The sequence below is a fragment of the Polyodon spathula genome, chromosome 24 (assembly GCF_017654505.1).
Source record: "Polyodon spathula isolate WHYD16114869_AA chromosome 24, ASM1765450v1, whole genome shotgun sequence".
In the NCBI taxonomy this organism is placed as follows: Eukaryota; Metazoa; Chordata; class Actinopteri; order Acipenseriformes; family Polyodontidae; genus Polyodon; species Polyodon spathula.
In genome coordinates, this window is record NC_054557.1 from 17,213,033 (window position 1) to 17,236,323 (window position 23,291).

The following is a 23,291-nucleotide window of genomic DNA, read 5'->3' on the forward strand; positions in this document are numbered from 1 at the left end:
AAAAGAAGGAAATTAGAAAGACAGATACAGTACATATTATGAGGATAAGAACCATCTTTAATACCGCATCATCATGAGCTGACTGTTCCACTGATAAAGGTGACTGTTCCACTGATAAAGGTGACTGTTCCACTGATAAAGGTGGAGGGGTGCTGTATGAATCAATTACAGTAATTAATGCTAATGAGACACAAAGAGCAGATGTCCTTCTCTCTCTCTCTCTCTCTCTCTCTCTCTCTCTCTCTCTCTCTCTCTCTCTCTCTCTCTCTCTCTCTCTCTCTCTCTCTCTCTCTCTCTCCCCCCCTGAGATTTCCCTTTCTCCAGTATCTAATTAACATCTCAGATTGCACTGTTCTCCAGCCCTGGATCACAGCCCTGAGTCATCACTAAAACAAATTGCACAAAACCAGCCATTCCTATGAAGCACTCATTACAGCAGCCAATTAATTAGCAACTCTGTTTTTGCTAAGATAGTGCGCCCAGGATACCTTTCCAAACGAGACTGTTCGATTTGGCTCTCAGTCTCTGGCTGCTTCTTCATGGTCTGTGGTAGGCTGGAGGAGAAGATGCAGTGTATAAAGAATGCACCTGGGTGTTCAGAAAAGATCATCAGTATTTACTATACTTTAGCACGTCTCTCTGTCCTTTCACAGTTCCTTGTCTGTGCCTTACCGTGCTTTCACCAGGCTTTGCTACAGTTTGTTATGCTTCTCTCATTGTAAGCTGCAGCACATTTTTTGGTGAGAATGAAAGTACAGTACTGTATATTGGCTCTGCTATAACAGTAGGAGCATAGGAAAACAAATCAAAGTATAAGAAAAAATCCTGTTTCAAATCTAAAAATAAAATAAAAATCAGAATAAAGAAACGCGCAGGGACTGTAACACTCTGACTCCAGTAAGCTGCTGTAATGCTGTATCCGTTCCAGTGCTGCCGCCCCCTCTTCAGTACAAAGACGTTTGACGGTCATGAATTCCATATGGACTGATCCCAGGGAATCGCTCTCAGCACCATGGACAGCTCCACCTAATACCACGTTCTCAACACGCTCTGGCATGGGAGCAAGCCATTCCTTTACAATTGTTGTGCAACCAAGCCACCTTGCACGGGCGCTGCATTCTGCAGCAGTGGCTTTATTTAATGGTCTCTGTACTTTCTGTATATGTTTATTATATCATATCATTGACAGTGTGTTAATTGAATACAATTAGCGTTTCTTATCTGCATTGCAGACCCCTAAATCCAAAGTGAATGAGACTGGTTCTCCAGAAAGAATCAGGTCCATGGAAAAGGGAGTTTGTGTCTGCATACAAGGCTGTGAATAAACACTGCTTGTACACTGCTTATATATAGTAGAGAAGAACATAAGCAGAATAAGGGTCATATTTTAGTAGAAGAGTTACAGGATTGCTGGGCACTGTGTCTTTAATACAGAAGTACAAGTGTCTTTTTCTGACAGTGCAAACAGAAAGTAGAAGCAGTTATTCTCAGTATCACTGTAACTGTGTTTAAAAGAAATTCAAATTAATGTTGTATTTCCTGCTGGTAAAACCTTTTATGACTCTTAAATTGAACCAGCACTCATTTCACTGTATGTCACAAATCAGGATTATTTCTAAGTAAAGATTAATAAAAAAGAAAAAGGGAATGTTTGCGATGGCACATGAAAGCAAATACAAAATGTCGACTCGTTCTCCATCTCAAGACTATTCATCAGCTTAACATGCTTCCGCTGTGCATGAAACTGAATTAAGGAACACATTTCTATCAAAGCATCTTTGTTTAGTGTCTACCCAAGTCTAACTATAATAATGCTGAGGCTCCTGTTGAATATCAAACCGTAAAGAGTAATCAAAAGTTATGGGAAATACTAAAAATAACAGCATGTCTGCTGGAAAAGCTTAAATGATACTGACAGCTAGAAAACACAGTGTATTAAACAATGTATAACATGCTTCCATTGCATACAGGATGCTTGCAGGCTACTATATCAGTATACAAAGTACAAGTATACAGTATAGTTTACACTGGAATAAACTTTCAGCTGATGCTGCTAAAAACATATGAGGGTGTATTCTAATGCTCTGAAAAGGTTCTGAGATTGGGTTACTTTGCTGCGATCCTGTAATTCTTCCGTTGTTAAACTGGGATGAATGCCAGCTTTCTAGCTGGATAATATCGGATTTTGGCAAAATGAAAGGGCATTCTGTACTGAACTCGGAGTGTCTTAAATAAAGACAGGTGGTGAGAAGGAGGCTAATGCAACACTTGACATTCGATTGCTGGAGATACTGTCTTGATTGCAAACCAAACAAGCTTTATTCACACCAATCCAGGCTCACACATGATTCCTAGCAGCACACTCCATGCATTATATACAAGTCTGAAGCATTAATAATACAAAGCAACACGTGTCCTGCCAGGAAGGATGGGTTCTAAACAAAACGCAATGACTTTCACACCCAGGAATATTACAGTGCTGTACCTAGGATTAAACATACAAGCACAATGAGAACTTGATGGAATCGTTTAAACCTGTGTTCTTTCTAGAGCTTTCCAGGTTTGAGTTTGTGTAAAAGCAGATTTGTTTGTTTTGCTTCTCATCCAGTAACTACACACCATAATGATGTAGGTGACAGGAGCACATGTGGATCAGTAAACATCTAGACATGTGACCAGAAGACGAAAAACAACAGAATCTCATGTGACAGGAAGTAAGGAAATATAGAATAGAAAGGATCCCTACATACACATACCTGTGAACACGCAGTTCACAAGGATATGTATATACAGATGTGCAGTGACTCCAGCAATCATCTCTGTTTCCAAGGATATGTATATCCAGATGTGCAGTGAATCCAGTGAGCATCTCTGTTCACAATGATGGATACTGTATCTCACTCTCAAGATGAATACAAGACCTCTGAAGGCTGTCCAGGTATTAAAACCTCTTTCACGTGACTGTTTTTTCTCTGCAATGGATTTCATAATGAAGCAGGGTTCAGTTTCCTGCCCTGTTCTGTAATGGATCCCAAGTCAAACCTGAATTAGCAATCATTTCAAGTTTCATTATGTCCAGAGGCAGTTGTTTTTTTTTTTTTTCCTGCGGCAGAAACGCAAACCTCCATTGCAAGGGTAACTGTCTGTGATTTCTGCTTTGACAGACTCACTGTTTAAACTCGTTGTATTGCTTGTTCTTGCAGAAGCACATTAACTCAATTAGCACGATCAATCCTGGTATCAGGTTGTGTACCCAGTCACCACCGAGATGACACGCAGTCCTGTGCGTTACCACTCTTCCAGCAATGCTGGATATTCATTCATGTTTGCTGCAGTGGGTTGATGCAACATACCCAGCCAAATGTCAGTGCATTATTTGATTACGTGGAGGTATTTATCTGAGATACAACCGGTAATATCCTAACTCCATAGACATGGAGCTTGGGAACTGAGCATTTTCAAATTCGATTAGCAAGGGCAGCCTGGCCTGTTTGTTGACTCTTTTTGAATTTTGCACCTGTGTTGAAGTGTTGCAGAAATGCTGCCATTGCTGATTGAAAGGAGTGGTGGCTGAAGGAAACAAACCAAGCAGCTCTGTAGAAGGGAGCCTGCTCTGTATACACTATCTGCTCAAAACACACATTCTCTTTCTCCTGAGGAAAAGCTGAGCAATGTATTTCTCTTTTTTCTCGTTTCTTTTGCTGTGCTCTTATTTGGAGCAGTCATGGGATGGCTCTTGTCCCTGATGAAATAAATCTTATGTTACAAGCAGCAGCCACTTAGCCAGAGATGCATTACTGCATTAAGCCTTAATAACCGTCTGTTCTATTCTTAGATCAATGATGGATACAATCCTCAGATGTGTACGGAAAAAAAAATAGGGGGAGCAATGCGTCTCTGAGAAGAGAAAAATGAAGCTTCAGCAGGAAGCTGGAAGTGGTAGAAGTCAGTATAGCAAAATGGGGTCTGGGAGCCATTTCCTCTGCCAGGCTCCGGCATGGCGGGCATAGTGGCCTGCTGAGGCCCTTTCAGTATTTTAGATTCAGCACCAAATTAGTAATAGTAATAACCATTCCATTGTGAAAGTTTACCAGAGCAAGAAGAAGGGCATAGTAATTGCAGTCTCCAATGTTTTTAATATGGTAATACAATGCTTTTACCATGCTTTATCAAACTCACCTTCGATTGTCTGTCTTTGCCTGTGCCACTTAATGTTATATTTTATTATGCTTTACTGCATTTTAATATGCTGTTCTACTGCAACTGTAAAAGGATAGGGACTACTAATGCTGTTAAACTGCATTGTTTGAGTGTGAACCTCATCTGAGTTCACACAGCAGCTTAAATGCTCTGCAGGTGTGGATTTCTGTAGTGGCATTTTAAGCATTGACAGGTGAAGCGCCAGGTAGTGATTCCTCTTCCTGGCTCGAGAACATTCAGATCTCATTATTCTAAATGAGCTCTGACAAGGCTTAAGTCTTAAGAGGAAAAATCAAAAGCACTGCTTATGAAACTTTCTCTGCTCATACGTCTTGGCAGCCGCAGGGCCTGTTACCACACTGGCAGAGTCGCATGTGAAACCTGGAGAGTGTTAAACATGAGTGACCTTGACATCCTCATTACAGCTCACACTGCAGGGTCTGGGGCCACTTGCAGGAATTAACAGGGGGCACATGGGCTTGTCTACAAGGAGGATTGTAATATGCTTGAATGCAGCTGGGAGCTAGAAAAACTATGAGTGCTGCTTTTCAGCACACATGATCCTGCATGCAAATGAGGCACTGCTTGAGAAACTTCACTTCAAAATTTCTACCACATCATCCAATATCTTTCAAATCGCAGTTTCTGAAGTTGCAGATGGAATTCAGTGTAGGGAAATAAGTGTGAGAGTAAGGGTGTGTGTGTAAATGGGACAGGGATGCAGCATACTGATCAGGAAAGGGATTTGGGACTTCTTGATGAAAAATCATTCAAAACAAAACCAATGCACAGCTGTGATGAAAAAAAAAACTAGGCGCTGGGCTTCATTGTAAAGGGAAAGAATACAAATAGTCTAAATGGACTGTATGGACCTATAGACTGTATGGATCTGTAGACTATATGGACTGGTAGACTGTATGGACCAGTGGACTATATGGACCAGTAGACTGTATGGACCAGTAGACTGTATGGACCTATAGACTGTATGGATCTGTAGACTATATGGACCGGTAGACTGTATGGACCAGTGGACTATATGGACCAGTAGACTGTATGGACCAGTAGACTGTATGGACCTATAGACTGTATGGATCTGTAGACTATATGGACCGGTAGACTGTATGGACCAGTGGACTATATGGACCAGTAGACTGTATGGACCAGTAGACTGTATGGACCTATAGACTGTATGGATCTGTAGACTATATGGACCGGTAAACAATATGGACCAGTGGACTATATGGACCAGTAGACTGTATGGACCAGTAGACTGTATGGACCTATAGACTCTATGTGTAAAAGTGTCTGTAAACATGGACAGGAACCAGAAACTTAGAATATGCATCCCCAGTAAGGGTTAAAAAAGTAAAACTAGTGTAACTATAGCACCCAAAACACTACCCAATCCTACATAAGAGTATAGCAGAGGCGTAGTGCGCTGGCACAGTGCTGTCGATGTGCAGTTAGAGCTTTGGACACCCAAGACTTCAGTCTATTTGGTTAAGGGGTTTACACTGCGGAAAACCGCCTGGTTGAGTGGGGTTCGAACCCACAGCCTACTGCCCTGCCCACTGAGCTTCTCAACACAAGTTCTGCGTCGACAGGGTCATTGCTGATAACTGTTACATCATTTTATTGTACAATGTCGCTCGAACGTGTTTTCCACTGTGAGTCAATGTAAGCAAAGTGCTTGATTTAACCTCAATAGGTTTCCCAAGTAAAACATTTCAAATAAATGAATAGAGTCCTTATGCATGAAAAGGGCAGGACTTCACTCATCCACACATAGCAGAGACCCCTTGAGGCTTCTGTCGGAGACTGGGGATGCACTAATTAAATTTTTACTTTCCAGTTTAATGTCTTCACTAGATCCCTGGTGACTCTTAAGCATTTATACCCTTTTCTTTATCTATGACCTTTATTTGCAGTGAGTTAATTGCTCACTGTCTTGCTGCTAAAGAAAAGCCTCTCAGCAGACCCCGTATATCTGTATAAAGTAACGTACTTTATCTGCATTTCTGTGTACAGCTTGCAAACGATTCCCGCAGTGTGCGGTATTCTACACTGTAGGGTTTTTACTAGGGAAGTATAGAAGTCACGTGTGTTATGCATACTTTAGTCAAGCACATTATACACAGGGGCTGCGTTTCATTCAATTCAATTACAATTCTTCATTAATTAACCAGGCTGAGAATGCAATGAAACAGTGTAAATGATGCATGTGGAAGCCTTTCAAATGGTTTGCCTGTCTCTTTTTAGTGGAGGGTTAGGGTTAGGGTTTAGGGTTTGGGTTAGGGTAGGATTTGAAAACAAGTTGAAGCGTACTTTCTAGTGAACAAGCTAAACAATCAAAGTCCTGCCTGGCTGGAGCTTCCTCCTGTCTCAGTCATCCTCCATCGCTCCCCTGCACTGCACACTAATCCCAGTTCACGAATGAACTTTGAAAAGAATATCCTATTAAACAGCTTGAATGACAAGCAGCTTTAAAGAAACGTCAGTGAAACCAATACAAAATCTGATTGTCTGAACCCAGGGCCCTTATTAAACTATAACTGAGAGATTAACAGGCTACCCCTTCCGAGGACAAGGTAGTTTTCAGAGTTTGAAACAGCACACAGCCCTGATAAGAGTTTCATTCAATCCTCATGCAAAATCAGTCAAGACCCTTTTAGTCGAAAATTAGTCGGTACAAAAAACTGCGGCAAAATGTTCTATTTTCATAAACCAGTTGGACAACCAGAAAGAAACCAGTAAACTAATTGTGAGGTCCAGTCTGCAGCAAACCAGCAGCCATTGCTGGAATTCTTCTATTAGAATCTCTGTAAGTAACAGAGCAAGGGAAGCAATATTTCTGCAGTAATGGGACATGCCCATTACCTGTCGCTCAAGTGAGGTGCTGATACAATGCATTGTTGCCCACGGCAATAAGGAGCGAATGGACAATCTTGACAATCTTAAGAGCCATGTGTGCTGTTGCCACAGTGCTTCCTCTTCCTTAGTCTTGTCAGAAGAACTCTATGGTAATATTAAACTGTTATTTCACTATAGTTACAATCAACACTATGTTACCCTGGTGTAGAATTACCAACCAAAACTCTCCTACAAATGACTGCTAAAAGAGCTTGTTTCTTTGCCTGTTAACCAGTACTGCGCATTGCAGGAGCAAGGATATGATTCCTAGCTTCAGTGCAGATGAAATGAACTCCCTCTGCAGGTAAAAGGCAGTTGTTTTATTTGGGTATGTAACTAATAAGTTTAAACAAATAAAGGAAGAAATACAATCTTCACTAGTCACGCTCTCTATTGAGGTCTAATTTTTTTCCCGAAGCATCATAAAGCAAACATGAGCAGCAGTCAATATTGAGCACAGTTTACAGCAGTCCCAGGGCCACCCATCAATTAACAAGCAGCAGTGCTGTAAATGGATTATTACCCACAAGTGAGCCTGCAGGCAGCACTCTGTATGACAAACAGCCACAGTCTGTCTGCAGGGAGTGTGCTTTAAATATGGACAACATTTCTGTGACACTTTTATTTCCATTACTGGATCTGACTTTTTTATGTTTTTGTTCTCTGTGCTCATGAAACATATTGGCAGTGCTGGAGACTGAAGTCCTGCTTCATTATTCACAGAGCAGGGCTGGCCATGCCGTAGAGTCACACAAGCTGGTCTGAAGACTGCCATGGAGAAGCAGTGCCACAGAACAGGGATGAGACCAGCAGAACCCAGCTCACCTGAACTAGCCCAGCTAAGCACTGCAGTTATTTGTCTTGATTGAAAAGCACAGCTCCACACTTGGAATAAACTGCAGTTATTTTTCATTATGAAGAGCTACCAATCAGCTGCTCCTTGGTGTGGGTTTCTTTGTAACCCTGAGCTGGCAGCACGGAAAAGCCAGACATCGCCTGCTGCAGCCAGCATGGCACTTTTTCACTCTTATCACTCCCAATTCGTCTGCTTTGTTGAGCTGTCATCTGGTCCTGTCTTGCAGGGATAATCCACTACACACCCCCCTCACAGGCAGGCTGGCTGCATTAACCCAGTGAGAGAAGGGTACTGTGCACGGCTTCACTCTGATCTCCAGCACTCACACCTCACTGTTAATGCTCTACGTTTCTCATTGGATTTATTAAATTGCTTTTAGGGTTTTTGAATTTGCACTTCCCACCATTTCTGTCCTTGAGTTCATTTTCCAAACCAAATGCCCAATGGCTGGGCAATCAGTAGCCTCTGCGCTCAGCCCAGTGTAGGACCTTGACTTTAAACAGACTGTATGCTACACTACGTGGTAGTATTGTGCAACATGTAGTGCCGTGTGGGCACAGATTAGCATTGTAAAGGGCTATGAAGCATCTCTATTGAATTCTGAATTAGCAATCATGTGTCCGTAGCACCAGCCTTTTTGGATTTCTTCATCATTCCAGCGAGTGCTGTATTATACAATCTCAGAAAGGTTTCCCAGTATAAATACATAACTACACCCAGGCTACATTAATCATAATGGCAGTATTAATAATAATCATGGCAGCCCTGTGGGGCTAAGCCTCATCCACACACTCCTCAAAGCCTGTGGAGCCTCCAGCACTCATTCCCTCCAGTCTCTCTGTGGGATTTACTGTATGTCTGGAGCTGGAGGTGTAAATGTCACTTCTTTACAGCCTCTTTCTTTGCTGCTATAAAAAAAATCTATTGCATGAAATGTACTCCACTTCAGAGAGAAGAGAGAAGGGAAAAGAGGGGAGAGATCACGAGAGAGATGAAACACAGTGTGAGTGAGTAGAAATGTATTGAAATCCCCAGTCCTGACAGATGAGAGCCGGGGTTTAATCCTGCTTATGACTGCGGACATTTCATTCTGTCCCCTGCCCAAAGCTTTAGATTAGAAAAAACGAAAAGAATCAACAGCAGGATGTCCTCTCACTGCAGCCTTGCTGGTTTTTACATCTGGTAAGGATCCTGGCAGCGGCATTCTGAATTAGCTGCTGTTGGTTTATTATACCCCCCTCGCATGACAGGGGTATAATAAATACTGCAGTGTCATGATTAAGAATGTAGACCCATGACGTCCCTCGCATGACGGGGGTATAGTAAATACTGCAGTGTCATGATTAAGAATGCAGACCCAAGACATCCCTGGCATGACAGGGGTATAATAAATACTGCAGTGTCACGGTTAAGAATGCAGACCCATGATGTCCCTCGCATGACGGGGGTATAATAAATACTGCAGTGTCAGGGTTAAGAATGTAGACCCACGACGTCCCTCTCAGGACGGGGGTATAATAAATACTGCAGTGTCATGGTTAGTTTTCATATACTGTAGTCCTTTATTTGGCAGGCACTGCGCAGTATATCCTCTTGGCACAGTGAGATTGTCCTTGTTTTAGAGGACGCTACCTTTTCACTGTGAACTCCTCTGGTTTAAATTCAGCCAGGGCACCAGGATCCTGATTAATTTATTACTGCAGAACAACACAGTAAAGGGAAAGGTAACACTTCAGTTAAGGGGCTGCACATGAACCTTTGATATTAATGTGTGATTACAGGGTATTGAGTAACACACATTGTCAGTAAGAGATTTATTTAACTCTGTATAACACATGTACAACAGCTGCAGACAAAAGTCCTATTTAGAGGAAGATGTGTGAAATCCATGATTAATTTATTTCTGCATTGAAAAAGTGTCCTAGAAAAACTTGATATCTTGACAATTTCAGATTCAGCTCCTCAGAAATTATATTCTGGAGAAATTTTAAACAGATAATACTTCAGTTTTCAGAAAATGGTATAATAATAAACAAGTTTAGCTTATCTAAAGAAAATGTGTGTGTAATCAAGTTAAAACGGGACCCACGCTGGGTTACAGCTTCTTCAAGATGTAACGGAGGTGCTGGGTGATAGTCTGTGATACTACAGCAGGAATGGAGATGGTGATGGTCTGTGATACTACAGCAGGAATGGAGATGGTGATGGTCTGTGATGTTACAGCAGGAATGGAGATGGTGATAGTCTGTGATGTTACAGCAGGAATGGAGATGGTGATGGTCTGTGATGTTACAGCAGGAATGGAGATGGTGATGGTCTGTGATGTTACAGCAGGAATGGAGATGGTGATGGTCTGTGATACTACAGCAGGAATGGAGAAGGTGATGGTCTGTGATGCTACAGCAGGAATGGAGATGGTGATGGTCTGTGATGCTACAGCAGGAATGGAGATGGTGATGGTCTGTGATACTACAGCAGGAATGGAGATGGTGATGGTCTGTGATGCTACAGCAGGAATGGAGATGGTGATGGTCTGTGATACTACAGCAGGAATGGAGATGGTGATGGTCTGTGATGTTACAGCAGGAATGGAGATGGTGATGGTCTGTGATGCTACAGCAGGAATGGAGATGGTGATGGTCTGGATGTTACAGCAGGAATGGAGATGGTGATGGTCTGTGATGTTACAGCAGGAATGGAGATGGTGATGGTCTGTGATGCTACAGCAGGAATGGAGATGGTGATGGTCTGTGATGCTACAGCAGGAATGGAGATGGTGATGGTCTGTGATGCTACAGCAGGAATGGAGATGGTGATGGTCTGTGATGTTACAGCAGGAATGGAGATGGTGATGGTCTGTGATGCTACAGCAGGAATGGAGATGGGTACAATGCAGACTAATCCTAGAAAAACGCTCTGACAACTAAATCTGTGTTTACACTGTGCAGCCTCAAGCCTCCCTGAATAGTGAGAGAGCAACTCAGACCCCATGCCCATGTATCCATGTCCAACTCTGTGAGTATTTCTGCAAACCACTCATGAGAACTGCTACTTCAAACAATAGGGGCATTTACTGCACTCCACTGTACTAAACAAATACTGATGTGATCTGAACCCCGATCTGTCATGCCAGGCCAGAGCGTGAACACAAAACACCACCTGTGCTGAAATGCTGTTCCCTTTCTGGATATATCTTCCACTGTCTGCTCTTATCTTCAGGGCGTTGGGCATTTTAAAGTTAGCAATTCAGTTTAATGTGCACGCCACAAACCAATGACAGCTGCTTCCAGCTGACTAATCTACACTGCAGAAGCGCTTGCTGCTCATAAACCAATCATTAACTCTGTTAGGTACTCTCCAAGCACATTTATTTTTCATCCTAGAAAACAGGATTGCATAGCTTTCCATGCTATTTGTTCCTAAATAAATAATGCAATGTGTCAGCTTTAGTAAGGACCTGACTACAGAAATGAAGAATGAAAGCCTTTTTATTCAGAACAGGAAGCTATTGTGAGATTATATTTTCTAATGACTACTACAGCATGAGTTCAGGGATAATGCACTGTGCCTTTGTAATGCATTATGAAATATTAAAAGCCAGGCTGGATTCAACATGGTAACCTCTTCTACAGAAAGTAAAAGTCGATGGACTCAGAGATCTGCCCAAGCCCCATGTACAATGGTAATGGACTCAGAGATTTGCCCAAGCCCCATGTACAATGGTAATGGACTCAGAGATCTGCCCAAGCCCCATGTACAATGGTAATGGACTCAGAGATCTGCCCAAGCCCCATGTACAATGGTAATGGACTCAGAGATCTGCCCAAGCCCCATGTTCAATGGTAATGGACTCAGAGATCTGCCCAAGCCCCATGTACAATGGTAATGGACTCAGAGATCTGCCCAAGCCCCATGTACAATGGTAATGGACTCAGAGATCTGCCCAAGCCCCATGTTCAATGGTAATGGACTCAGAGATCTGCCCAAGCCCCATGTTCAATGGTAATGGACTCAGAGATCTGCCCAAGCCCCATGTACAATGGTAATGGACTCAGAGATCTGCCCAAGCCCCATGTACAAAGGTAATGGACTCAGAGATTTTCCCAAGCCCCGTGTACAATGGTAATGGACTCAGAAGAAGCAGTGGAATGTTGTGGGTGCAGTGGGAAAACAATTGGGGCAATGTGGGTGAAACACAGGTGCAATGCATTTAATGAAGTACTCCTCAAGAAACCGAACAGTGCTCTCTGTGTGCATTAAGCAAGATGTTTAAAAAGCATATACAAACACAATTAAGCCAGACCCAGCAGTACAGAGCACACAGAGAGGCAGCAAACAGCAGAGAAGAAAGAGCAGCAGCCACTTTGAACGTACATCACATTAACATTTAATAAACAGGGACTGGCTCAGCAAAACCACAAAGAGAAACTCTGCTTTCAGAACCAAAACTGGGCACTGCTAATAACCCACTGTACTGCACAATGAATGGAAATTCACAGAAGTGCAGACAAAAATAAATAGAAAAGCACGAGATGTTTGAATCTTCTTTACATTCGGTTTAACACTGACAGTATGGGCAGTTTGTTGTACCGTGGTCTGCATCTGTTTTCACTTATGAACAAGTGTGGAATTTATCAAGAAGATTTTTTTTTTACTTAATTTCAATAGCAATTCAATAGGAAGTGATATCACACCTCCAGTGCCAAACTGTCATAACAAATCTATGCTGTTCGTGTTGAGCGGCAGTGTGTCTCTGGAGGTGTTTCATTTAATAAGTGTTTGCTTTATTTTCAAGGGAGGCTCTTGTGCTTAAAAAAGGATCAGAGACTTAAAACGTCAATGTGAGCCTGCCCACTGTTTACTGAATAAAAAGGATGAACCCATAAAAGCAAACCCAACGTTGGATATTGAATTTCATCCATTACAGGGTTGATAACCATTTCAAACCATTTCATACCCCCCCCCCCCCCCCATTATGCTACAGAACATCTTTTTTTTCATTCTTAATCATTTTTGATTTTAGTTTTATATATAATGATTTAGACAAATAAAAAACAACTGCACATTACTGCAGTCAGGCCATTAGCGAGAGTTGGAACTGCAGCACAGTCAGTGATTAACAGAGAAGCAGCGACGCTAGATCTTTGGTGTGCACATTGGATATATGTGAATATCACAGATGAAAGAATAAAAACAAGCGGAGAAGCAAAAGATGCATTTATTTATGGCACTAAACAATGCATGATCTCGGTGTTCAATTTGGACTGCAGATGTTGCTCATTGCCCCCAGCCCCCAGTTTCTCTGCAATGCCCATTTTTTTAGAATTTTAGAATTGAAACGCCTTCTTTTACTTTGACAATGTATTATCTCCAGACACTGCTATAAAATGAGTCAGATATTTAAACATCAGAAATGATTGTAATTATGTCTAATGTATTTGTGATCTCTTTGGAACTTTTTTTTTTATTAATTACAAAAAAAATATTTATGCTTTATTAAAAAAAAATCCACCCCACAATATTCTTTTGAGAAACCCCTTAGAGAGAGTTTTCTGGTTGACGTCTTTTTAATATTTAAAAACTTTGCGATTCAGTGCCTGAGGAAGCCTGCTTTCAAAAGAGAATATCTTTCTCAAATAAACACACAAGAAACAACCAACCAAACATACCATAAATAAAGATCTCTTACCAGAAGAAATTGGCATTCCCCTGGCACTAGCTTTCTCTCTTCTCCGAATATAAAAGGATGCAAAACAAGATCCAGAGAGAGTTAGCCCCTCGAATCGCTCGAGCAGCCAGCCAAGCTGTAAAACAGGAGATTAGGATGGAACCTTTAGATCCTCTGAGCTCATCCCAGGAGAAGCACTCTCAGCCTCTGCCAGCAGAAATGGTAGAGTCCGTCCGAGCTCACTAGCAACAAGCTCCTGGAGTGTGCGTGACAGCAAGTGAGAGAGAGGAAGGGGGGAGGGGGGGGGGGGGGGGACACGAAGGGAGACAACAGCAGATGGGAGGGGGGTAGGGTTCTGCCTAATACGACAGATGTGTTGACTTTGCAGTTAAATAGGAAATAGATGATGCTGAACACAAAAGACGAGACAATGGCTCACCTTTGTAGCAAGGAGGATGCAGCGATTGGGTGCTGCTGCGGATGACTGCTGTTTTTTGCCCAGGGAGTTGAAACCCACAGGCTTCTCATCACTCCAGGTAAACACCAGCAGTCTCCTAGAAAAGTTCTACTCGTGGGTTGTTCTTTTGTTTGGTCTTGGGTGGGTTTGGTGTGGTCTGTATTTCTTTAGAACATGGGTCTCCCCTTTTTGTCTTCGTAGGGAGACCTCCCCCGACAAAAGACGGATTATGCTGTCTACACAAGTGTCTAAGGGTTTATCGGGCTTTATCTACTACACTCGATGTGTTTCTGATATTTTACCTAGTGAATTATCGTTCCTCCTAAAAAATATCTAGTCACGGGGTCGTGGGGCCATACGTCTAAATGGGTGTCCAAACGAGTTAGTGATCCCGCACTTTGACGGTGACGGAACTCCTGGTGTACAATTTACCCAGTTCGTCCAGGGCGGACGGGACCCTGGTCATGTCGGCATGTCATCAACAGGGGGTAGAAAAAAATGGTATATATATAATATAATATATCGTAATATAACTGCGATCGTAGTTCCACACTTATATTGGTAGTTAACCCTTTATTACCTCCCACGACGTTTTTCACAAAAAAAAAAAGAATCCAATATTATATATATAATGGATTCACACAAAAATGTGTGTATATACAGCCGTCAGGTAGAAAAAAAAAAAAAAAATCTAATATATATATATATATATATATATATATATATATATATATATATATATATATTTGAGGCCAGATTTTTGCGCTGTGTTGCACATTCAAATCACATTCAAAAAAAGTTTTTGTACAAAATACTACAGGAAGGTTTGCTTTAAATAAAAATAAATAAAAAGTACATGGGATTCCCTACCCCAAAGGTCTTCAACGGCAAGGCAGTGGCAATGGGTCTATACTGAGGGCTGACGATAGCATCAAGGGGCTGGTCAGTGGTATGAGGCTGCCGCTGGTATACCACAGCATACCATTGCAACTGCAACAGCATGTAGCGATATGGACTGGTGATCCATTGCAGTGCCATAGTACCTCACCAGTGCCAGTGTGCTGTAATGGGATCCCATGGGAACCTCTTCACTGAGCTCTAGTTCACTTTGCATTGATTTCCACTGATCAAATCAGAATCCAAAACTGCTTCTGCTCACAAAAATGTGTGTGTGGTTCCAACTTGATAACGTACAGCAAAAAAACACAACCTCACAACTCACTACAATTTCATGTGTGTTGTGAAACGATTTGGAAGATTTTATTGTTTTCATATTCTTCCACTCTCTGGTGAGAGCGGATCATCCCATCTCTTCAATACCTATAGGGATATTGATTCCAAATAGAACGCTGGTGGTGTCCTTTAAGAACAATAGAAACACTTTGTCTGCATTCCGATCACTTAGCAGATACTTCTGCTCATTGCTTTTGTTGTTAACACATGCAAAAAAAAAAACATGAACTAAAAACCTATAAAGCTAGGTCTTCTTCATATGCCCTAGCTTAGTATTGAATGTGTGGGTGTTTTACTTCCTTCTCACTAAAATGGCTGTATAATGCTGCTTGCACCTACTGATTCATCACTTCACTTCAGGATCACTGTGGGACCAATTAACTAACCACCCTCCCAGTAAGGATTGCTCTCAACCAAGATCTATTTACCTTGTTCCCTGGACGAGCTTCTGACTGCACTAGCATCCTCACTGAGGCTCCGTCACACTGACCTGGCATGATGGGAGCCTCCATCACACGAAGGCTTGCTGCTTATTTCATGGATAACTCTACATAACCGGACTGTATGTGACGTGGGATTAGATAACAATGTGGTTCATGCCCCAGTGTTGACCACATCAGGATGATTGCAGTTTTCAGCAGAATATAAAAGAGTATCTGTAAAAGAATCCTGGTGGTGTTCAGTGGTGCTTCAGCCACAGCTGTGTTTCATGTGAGTGAGCTCTGTGACCATTGTCAGTGTGCAAGTGCTTTCCCAGCCTCAACGACCCTTTAAAAGCCTCGGAGGCACTTTGTTGTTCTTTTTGCTTGGAGAAGGCCAGTTTTCATCCAATCAGCTAATGTGTCAAGGCCAGGTCCAGCCAAGTCTGTCTGCATTGTCAGGAGTTTCGGGTGACAGTTAGTTTTGTTGTTTATTCCCGATGCTTTCCAATTATTTTAATTGTGTTTAGAGCAGCAACATTTTGAGAACGAAAAGCTGCAAAGCTATCAGGCTGGGAGAGATATAACAAACGATCACAAAATATATAGACCTTTTCCCAAAGCCTAATTGAACTGTATATCACTTTGCTGCAGTCAGGGTTCCGACAAGAAATATATGACGCCACTGATAACACTGCAGGAGTTCAGAATGGCCTGGTCCCAGTAACCCCCAGGTGCTGAAATGTCCGTCCCAGGAGACTGCAATGAAATCAACAGTGCTGAGTGACTGGTAGACAATTCACTGTTCAAAATTACAAGTGAGCGATGAGTCTAAAGCACTCAGTACTCTTATGCAGTGTTTTTTCAAAATGGGAGTGTCCTCGTATTTCAGCAGGGAATCTGGTTACCTTCTCAAGACGCTGCTCCCCAGTGATGAAAAGGCTACAGAACAACGTATCATATTCACTGGAGTCATGCAGCCGGACAGACCATAACAAGAGGTGCAACCGAATAAAACCTGTCCCTTACAACCACGCTGAGCATGTCCACACGGCGAGCAAAACATACACAGCTGCTTTTAAAGAAGAGGGGGAGATTATTTGGATACACCGCCATCAGCAGCAAGGTGTTGACCCAGAACAATAACAAAATATGAAAACAGTTGTGACGATAGTGAAAAGACAGCACTGATAGTTAATGAGTGCATTCCAGTTTGACTTGGTGTTCTTCAGCTGTGGACAGTACTGTGTGATGGCCCTGATGGTGTTTTAAGATTGCCGTTTCTGTTTTCTGTAATTGGGCGGTCCTTGTTTTCCCTTAATAAGTAACATTTGCTATTCCGGGATATATTTGTCAGAACAGCAGTAAACCCTCACATGTTATACAGGTAGCTGAGGAGCAGATGGGTGCTTCTAGCTGGGTCCACCCCCTGAGACGATGCGGCAGAATTCACTGCGCAATGCACCAGGTGACGCACACAACACCCCTGCCCCCTGCCCACCACACTGGCTTAGTTTGTCCCAGTCCAATATATCATTATGGAGAGTAGAGGTAAAGCTCCCTAATCCCGAGGCCAGATAATTCCAGTGCAAAGAGTATTAGCTCCACCCCAGCAAAGCCTAAATATAGACCACAGACTCCCCGCTCAACTTCCAGACAAGCCATCTCTCCATCTCCAGCCACCCCCACCCCCCTCAAGCAGCCCTGCCAGGCTCTGGCTCACTCGAATGTCAACTGTGAATATTTTATAAACCCAGGTCCTTGCCAAACAGGACAGGAAGGAAATGAACAGGGCTAATTGACATCCACGCTTGACAAGGTAGCTGGTTAAACTGGTTTCAATATCTCTGAACAGCTTATTCATCCCAGTAAAGGCTGAAGGTACACAGCGCAGGGCTTGCAAAGTTGTTTCTCTCAGTCTTTTTTTTAATTGATTTGCCTTTTATATCAAAGGTTGTTTTTAAAAATAGCTTCACAATGTAGCCTCATCCGCCACGTCACAAACACAGGCTCCCTCTCGTCCAGCGCGGATTTATAAGCGGTGAGAGTTTGCACAGTAGTCTGGGAGAATGCTGTTTGACTAACAGGTGGTTGCCTCCCTTGCTGGTATGACAGCTCCTTTATCTCTGCGATTCTTTATTTCCAATAGCACCAGCGTGTTTGTGATCTATCACACCGTTACCTGTGAACCAGTGTAACTAATGAGACTGCCACTTGCAATCTATAGAACATCAGTGTATCTTATCTATTATGCTCTCATGTATCGACATCACAGCACTAGACTGAGTACTCTCTCTTTTAGGCACGGAGCAGCCTTTGCTTGGAATGACCTCCAAATTGCATCGGCTCCAACCTTTGTTTGTTTAAATCTCTGATCAAAGCAAGTTTGTATGGCACATGCACAGCAGTTGTTGTCTGGCACATGCACAGCAGCAGTTGTTTCTAAAAACTGCAGATCTCTGTTATGCCCAACCTGCAGCACCATAGTTAGAATGCAGTTCAGCTGCAAACTGATATCACTGCAACACTGCAGTTCACTGCTCTTTTACTGCCGTTCAGCTGCAAACTGATATCACTGCAACACTGCAGTTCACTGCTCTTTACTGCAGTTCAGCTGCAAACTGATATCACTGCAATACTGCAGTTCACTGCTCTTTTACTGCAGTTCAGCTGCAAACTGATATCACTGCAACACTGCAGTTCACTGCTCTTTACTGCAGTTCAGCTGCAAACTGATATCACTGCAACACTGCAGTTCACTGCTCTTTTACTGCAGTTCAGCTGCAAACTGATATCACTGCAACACTGCAGTTCACTGCTCTTTTACTGCAGTTCAGCTGCAAACTGATATCACTGCAACACTGCAGTTCACTGCTCTTTTACTGCAGTTCAGCTGCAAACTGATATCACTGCAATACTGCAGTTCACTACTCTTTTACTGCAGTTCAGCTGCAAACTGATATCACTGCAACATTGCAGTTCACTGCTCTTTTACTGCAGTTCAGCTACAAACTGATATCACTGCAACACTGCAGTTCACTGCTGTTTACTGCAGTTCAGCTACAAACTGATATCACTGCAACACTGCAGTTCACTGCTCTTTTACTGCAGTTCAGCTGCAAACTGATATCACTGCAACACTGCAGTTCACTGCTCTTTTACTGCAGTTCAGCTGCAAACTGATTTCACTGCAACACTGCAGTTCACTGCTGTTTACTGCAGTTCAGCTACAAACTGGTTCCCCATGTAAAACACACATATACAGGATGTATTGTGTATTATAATGGTACTATGCAAGTATTGGGCAGTACTGGGGTGCAAGGTGGTGCTGCGTTCATTCACACCAAGCAGGTAAAGGCAATAGGAATACCTGCTAAGCCTTTGCTGTGTGAGCCGTGACATCATCACATCTGTGTTTCCTCATGTATCTGTGGATACCCCTCCTCCTGTTCTAATATTATTTCTAGGTTATCATACACCACAATGCCAAGCTACAAGCTGCTTAGCTGCCTTCATTTCATTCTTTCTTTCTCATTTGCTGTAATCCTCTCAGCTGGGCTGTAATACCTGACAAGGTGAAGGGACACTGCTGTAACCCCCCCCCCAGTAAATCCCCTGGCAGAGTAGAGGAACATTCCTGTCTCATTAATCACCAGCCCGTCTCCCTCCTCACAGCTGATCTGCACCGACACAAATTCTCATTCAAATCTAATCGGGGAGGGGGGAGGGTCTGCCAAGTCACATCCTCATCAGAGGTTTGAGACTTGTACTGAAGCCTTCAAACCTGCTATACATCTAGAATACAAAAAGCCTTCGAACCTTCTATACCTGTACAATACAGAGCCCATCAGAAAGCCTGTGTCTTCTATAAATGCACAACACAGACCTCAACAGAAAGCCCCTCTCTCTTCTATACATCTTGAATAAAGAGCTCCAGGAGGTTTTAAATTCTTTTGTATATTTTTAATTCTACACCAGACATGTGCCACATTTAACTGACTGCTTTCTTCTAAGTATTTATTACAGACATTAGCCTTTTGAATGCCTTTTCCCTGTGGGCTAGTTTGATTTGTTTTCCTAAACAAACTCAATTCTCAGGCCCTAGATAAGAGAATGATACTCCTATAAAAATAATGCACTGTCTGTCCACACACAAAACACAACATTCAGCCAGGCACAACGATAGAGAGGAAACAGAACAAACGCTCAGTGAACAGTCAATACAAAGGAGCCTGGCAGCCAGGGAGTGCTGGCGTGATTCCCCTCTTTGTCCCTCTCTTTGCACAGCTGGCTCCAGCTCAGCTCACATTATATTGCAGCTCTGGGCAAACCCAGCCAGGTGCAGCACAAGCTGGGGGAGGCATATCATAAAAAACCCAGTCAGGTACCTCAGACCCTGGAACATACACACATCAGCCTGACGCGAAGGGGAGGGGAGGGGAGGGGACTAAACTGGACTGCTTTTGCCATATTAACACTCAGGTACAAACACTGAGTAATATAATAAACAGGCTTTATAACAGTTCAACATGGTCAATTTACACCGTCACTTCAATTCCTGACAACAATCACATTGTATCTTAGTGACTGCAGTTGAGTTCATGACAACAATCACATTGTATCTTCTTCTTAGTGACTGCAGTTGAGTTCATGCGCCACATACAGGTAGTTGGGTTAAATAAAGTGTAACGAAAGTAAATCATGACTTCCATGGACTCTTAATGACCAGTGCAGGAGTAGCACCTCTCACCTCTTCATCATCGCAGCGAGAAAGGAACTCACCTGCTGTACCAATACTGTTCAAAGGGTTTTTCAAACTCCTTGGCAGAGAGCAATGATAACCATGTGCCTGTGCTGTAATCTTTCATTATGGCATTACATCCTACACACTGTCTCACACCTGATGCACACAAAGCTAGGGCTGAAAAGTGAGGATTCAGAGAATCCTTGGCTCCTGTGCAACTCAATCAAATCACAGTGTCTTATAAAGAAAACATCATGTCACATTATTTTCCTCCCTCCTTGCTTTGTTCTTATTAAGCATTCAGTAAGAGGGTTATATTAAGCTAGTCAGGTAATTACTGTGCACTGTAGTCTTATTATTGTAACCATCCATTAGCCTTTAATTAGTACAGTACTGTACCAACACTGTGCTGCATATTGAGGAGCCTGGCAGGATTCGCCTCCCCAGCTTCATGTGAATCAGCACAAAGGGGGAGGCATGCTGAAGACACCCTAATTGATAAGATTGTTAAACGAAGTATACAAACACAGTATATAATGAGGCCTTCACAATAATTGTGATAATAGTTTGGGATGTTTGTCAGAACATCATTTTACCAACTGTGGCTCCAAACACACGCACAGTTAAACAGTTAAACTGTTTCTTCAAAAACCAAGACGGCATTGTCGTTGTTATCCTTAAACGAATATCCCAACAAGTCTAAGGACAGTGATAGCAGCTCCCAGTTCAGTAAACTCTAATGTATTGATTTATTTATTGATGTACTGGTTTATAACACTACATTAGAGTCACCACCACAACACAATGTGTGTTTGCAATGCTTTCTTTCCATGGATTCCAGCTGTTTAGAGAGGATAGCTGCTGTCCAGCCTCCTTGCCCTATCACTGGTGTGAATCCTGGCTGTGTACATGTTTAAACGCAAATGCAAATCGGCTCAAATACTGCTATTACTCCAGAATTTCCAAAGCATTCAGTGATGAGTGATTCTTACTCCCTTCCCCAGTATGCAGAACGTGCAATCTGCCTTACCTTGGCATGCAGGCTACAGCAACACTTCGCAGAGTCTCCTGCTGGGTTTCAGCAGGGGTCCTGTGTTTTTGTGAGAGTTTCTTGAAGCAGTGATGCAGTCTGGGCAGGCAGTGAATGTTAATGAGACACTGAATGGCTTCCCTGTACAGCGAGGAGCGCTGATTCCATCCATACGTCTTGCTGTCAGTCTCGATTCACCCACACACTCCCTGAATGTACAAGACCGGGGGCTCTCTCCTCTCTGCAGCATGCGGCAGCCTCCTCACATACTGCTCTCTGCAGGGGCACCATCAGCTTGCACAAAACACACAAGGCAGGACAGCTACTGTATATGCCTAGTTTCACACACACACGGCTGCTTTCACAGAACAAGCTGCTCTTGGAATAGCTGCCCTTATAAAGGTTTAGCACAGTGTTTTCACATGGTATTGCTGCAGTTTTATCTTGTTTTTCACAAGGCTCTACTCTGCATTCACCATAGGTGTCCAGGCTTGCCATGCTTATTAATATGCTTTATCATACCTCTCTAATCTTTACAATGCTTACTGATGCTTTTCCATGCTTTCACCGAGTGTCATCATACTTTGCTTTTACTAGGGTAACCATTCATAAGGATTACCTAAGATAACACTGTATTTGAAATATGTCGACCACATCATTTTGAAGTCTGCGTGATAAATGGATAGATCTTGGTAACTTTAGCCGGCGAACATGCTTTGTTACTTTTAAGATGAGAAATGAAGTTGTTGCTGGTGTGCAATGGCCTGACAATGATGACCAATCAGCTCGCTGCTGCTGCACTTCCTTTCAAAGCAGATCTTTAGATGTGATGCTGCTGTTGTGATCCTCAGCACTGTGGTACTGTACAGATCTGACAGTGACACCTGGCGGTCATCAGCGGCACAGCACTAGCATGACTGCAGCGGGCAAGCAGTTTGAACGGAGATGATAGTTTTCCATGAGCCCATCAAAAGGTGCACGTTTTTATATATCGATACACAGACACAGTTCAGCCTCCCTTCGTCACAATCAGAAATGTTTTAGTTTGCATTCGGAATTGACAGCTGTGTTTTTATGTAATAATAGCTAATGTATGACGCTTGTTATGAAGCGTGTAAATCGGGGCTCTAAGTCCATCGCTTTGATTATTGCGAGGTCTTATGCTGTGCCAGCGTGTTTGATCTGATAAGGTAAAGCTGATAAAAGCATTATGACAGTTTCATATATAAACAAATGCAAGGCTATGCATTTCAAAGGCTTCTTTAACTTGATATAATCTGTGTTTGCATACAAGTTGTTCATTCAAAGTCAACACACACACACACACACACACACACACAACTTTGTAAGAGTAAATCGACCCTTCTTGCCACTAGAGGGCAGAGTCATGCAGTTATTTCGCACTCTGTCCAGCTATAGTCCTGTCGCACTGATGCTACTAGAATTAGTATCCTTTTAAATATAATTTTAGATACAATATGTATAAAGTCATTTATATTTTTAGGTCTAGTAGAACACTGCATTTAACGTGAACATGTGTGTGTGTGTGTTTCCCTGCATTAAGAGATGCGCATTTAACCTGATGTAGTCTGTAAGTGAAGGAGTTTATTACAGTGTTTTGTTGTTTAATGTCACGGTTGAAGCATAGGGCTGCACCGTGTGATTTCACATGGGAATGATCTGCATCAATTTAATGATCGCACTGTGTTCTCCCTTGCGTTACACACCAGCTGCACGATGACACTGGCCCAGTGGACTAACGGTATGCGTTCTG

General features: G+C 42.6%; 1 protein-coding gene across 2 annotated transcripts in view; it reads right to left on the reverse strand.

Annotated features, from left to right (window-relative positions):
* LOC121299357 (synaptic vesicle glycoprotein 2B-like) overlaps positions 1 to 21,720 on the reverse strand; it is a 38,392-nt gene extending 16,672 nt beyond the window's left edge. The window contains exon 1 of one of the 2 annotated variants that reach the window (XM_041227071.1): positions 21,518 to 21,720. The gene's annotated coding sequence lies outside the window, so the exon portion shown is untranslated. Of the gene's footprint in view, positions 1 to 13,655; positions 13,897 to 21,517 lie in introns of those variants that run through there. The other variant, XM_041227070.1, reaches the window with a different exon arrangement.
* Positions 21,721 to 23,291: the final 1,571 nt, after the last annotated feature.